Source organism: Aplysia californica, unplaced genomic scaffold, assembly GCF_000002075.1.
Source record: "Aplysia californica isolate F4 #8 unplaced genomic scaffold, AplCal3.0 scaffold00192, whole genome shotgun sequence".
Classification (NCBI taxonomy): Eukaryota; Metazoa; Mollusca; class Gastropoda; order Aplysiida; family Aplysiidae; genus Aplysia; species Aplysia californica.
Genome location: NW_004797462.1, coordinates 636,077 through 639,312, shown reverse-complemented (window position 1 = coordinate 639,312; position 3,236 = coordinate 636,077). Strand labels below are relative to the sequence as shown.

General features: G+C 43.3%; 1 protein-coding gene across 3 annotated transcripts in view; it reads left to right on the top strand.

Moving 5' to 3' along the window:
* LOC101847038 (inward rectifier potassium channel 2) overlaps positions 1-3,236 on the top strand; it is a 15,479-nt gene that overhangs the window by 1,079 nt on the left and 11,164 nt on the right. The window contains exon 1 of one of the 3 annotated variants that reach the window (XM_005098730.3): positions 208-366. The exons of 1 other annotated variant lie outside the window; for it this stretch is intronic. The gene's annotated coding sequence lies outside the window, so the exon portion shown is untranslated. Of the gene's footprint in view, positions 1-207; positions 367-438; positions 584-3,236 lie in introns of those variants that run through there. One more of the 3 variants, XM_005098728.3, reaches the window with a different exon arrangement.

Sequence of the window (3,236 nt, the reverse complement as noted above, 5' to 3'; positions counted from 1 at the left end):
CCACACACACACACACACACACACTCACTCACACACACACACACACACACACGCACGCACACACACACACTCACACACACATATACAGGAACACAATGTTCACAGCCACACTTGTCCTTCTCTCTCCTTGCCCCGTACCGTGGCGTCATGACAATTAAGTCATAACCATTTAGTTCATTCTCGCTGTGTTTATAATGTCTTAACTACGTCCTTGAACCGTTGTTCGTTGTACTTCGTGATACAGCTTTCATTCCGTGTTTTGTTACTTTCAAAGCTGACTTCACGAAAGCAACGCTCGACGCCTTTTATGGATTTATGAATTCAAGAGTTGTGTTTTACGACGCGGAAAGCAGCCGCAGTGATAAGGTAACTGATACAGAAGCAGTTTTTGGAGAACCGTAATAGGCTAATGCCTTACGGGGATACAGTAGTTAAAACAAGCGCTGCGATATGCTATTGTTTGTTTTTTTTTAAGCTTTATAAATAACATGTAACAGGATGCTGTTAAGCAGTTTTCAGTGCAACGAAATACGAGTACAGTGAATGCAGCATGTGCGTCTTTGCCCTTTCTTGAAATATTAAGGTAGGTGAAACATTAAAGACAATATGTCTCTATGGTGTCATACATTTTTGAATCTACTAACCTTTTCTAATTGGTTGGAAAAGTAATTCAGGAAGATGCGGTTTACATTAAACAGGAAAAAACCCCAAACCATCTAATAATAACACACAAAAAGGGAAAAATAGGATGTTAATCATGAAGCTTTCTTTATATCAATCATACAGGGAACCTAAACAAATGGGAATCGGGGAAAAGATCAGGGAAACGTAGCCTTTTTAAGAGCATCCGAGCAAAATAATGAATGGAGAACCATGATCGCCGATGTCTGTCTCAGATCTGGCACTGGATGATGCTGATCACACATGCATACACGTACACTACACAGACACATACGTGCGGATGATTGGCGGGTGCTGTGGTGTGGCTTTTGTTTGTTATTTTGATAAAATTACGACGCTCGCAACTGCAACATGTCATATGAGCGCCAAGGACACATTAGACATTTTCAGCTTGAAAGGAATTTTGAATTTTGCCTGGATGGTGGGGGTGGGGGGGGGGGGGGGGGTCGTGGCTCTCGTGGCCTAGAGGTTAAGGTGTTGGCCTCTCATTCAAAGGTCCCGGGTTCGAATCCGGGTAGCCACCGAAAAAATTTCTTCTCTAAAATTGTCTCCTTTCACCTCCTTTCCTGCTCTCTAGCAATGTTCTGTTGTCTGCTTTCGTTTCCACTTTCTGCCCCCACCCCCTCACCTCCTTTTCCCCCTCCCCTGGGCTCCTGCCTCTTTCTGCCGCCTTTCTACTGCTACTCCTTGGCTCCTCCTAACTGCTGTCTTTCTGCCACACCCCTGATCTTCTGGTAGGAAAGATCTACACCTCCTAGCCTTCTCGGACAAGGGCGAAAAATCTCGGAGGGCCCGTGTGCAAGTTGCGCACGTTAAAGATCCCTTGGTGGTCTAAAATCGATAGGAGTAGGCTTCGGCCGCCACCCGGGCAAAATTCAAATTTTCCTACCAACTGAAAATATTAGGTGTGTCCCGCGCGCTCATATGACCTTATGCAGTTGCGAGCGCCGTAAAAACACTTACCAAAACAAAAAAGCCTTGGTGGCGGTCGAAGTCTACTCTTATCGAGTTTAGGACCACCAATGAATCTTTAACGTGTGCAACTTGCGTACGGGACCTCCGAGATTTTTCGCCTTTATCCGAGAAGGCTGGATATTAGATCTTACCTACCATAAGATCTAAGGTCTGGCTGAAAAACAGCAGTAAGAGGGGCCACGGAGTAGCAGTAGAAATGTTGCAGAAAGAGCCAGGAGCCCAGAGAAGGGGGCAGAAGTGGAGACGAGAGCAGATGACAGAACATGGTTAGAGGGCAGGAAAGTAGGTGAAAGGAGAACATATTAGAGTAGAAAATTTTCCGTTGCTGTCAGGTTTCGAACTCAGGACCTATTGAATGAAAGGTGAACACCGTAACCTCAAGACCACGACAGCCCCCTGATATGGTTTGCCCTTTCATCCCTATCAAACATCTGCCGTTTTGATCTCTCCTACTTCCTTTTGCGTTTGTTACTCTCTTGTAATACCTCTAACCTCCGGCACTTAATAAATTATCTTATCTGACCTTATTGTATTGCAAGTCCGATAAAACTTATTCTAAAACAAAAGACGCATATGTTCCCATCAACTACAGTAGAATCACAGGGGACACATTACGTGGGTGGTTGGCGGGTGCTCTGGTGTGGTTTGCTCCTTCTTTCCTATCAAACATCTATTGTCCTGATCTCTCCTTTTTTATGTTTGTTACTCTCTTTTAACACCTCCAATTTTCGGCACTTAAATGACCTTATTGTGTTACATATGCCATAAAACTCTTACTAAAACTAAAAAAGGACACTTTACGAATTTCCCACACTGTTTCTCTACCTCAAAATTGAAGTTTTTTTCTGACATTTTTTGGCCGTTTTGAGTTGCTAAGACCATGGGGTCAGAAAGCAATTTAATGTTCTATTTGCTCTATCAAAATCGTAAGATTATTCGGAGTCATTTTCAAGAAATTCAAAGATCTGCATTGGAAAAAGCTTGCAAAACTAGGTGCTGAGCAGATAAAACGTTGTACTTTTACGGTAGCGGTTTGTTATCGACCACACACGACATGCACTCACTTCCTCGAGTCACTCTCAACTTACATGATCACACACTCATACTCATATCGTCGTGGCTAATTAATAGCAACAACCACAAAAGCCAAACATTTAGGCCAACAACGATCAGGTAACACGTTTTGCGTACAGAGAACAGCATGTGAACAGACTTCATCCCCGAGAACAGTCAAAAACACACTTGTTTTCATTTGAAATGTTTGCACAAAGGAATTTCTGAACTTTAATTGGTCCATTCTGTCGGGAACAGATGTTAGTCTCTTTATGCCGTGAGCAAATTATACCACCCAAAGGACCAAATTAATTACCCAGCTTTGAAGAAATAAGTACGTTATAAACGTATGTGGACATGTGTATGGTCGTGCGTGCGTATGTGTGTGTGTGTGTGTGTGTGTGTGTGTGTGTGTGTCTGTGTGTGTTTGTGTTAGTGTGTATGTTTGTGTGTGTGTATGTGTGTGCGCGTGTGCGCTTGAGCGCGCGTGTGATTGTTTTCGGTTTGTATGTTCTTATGTTGAACTG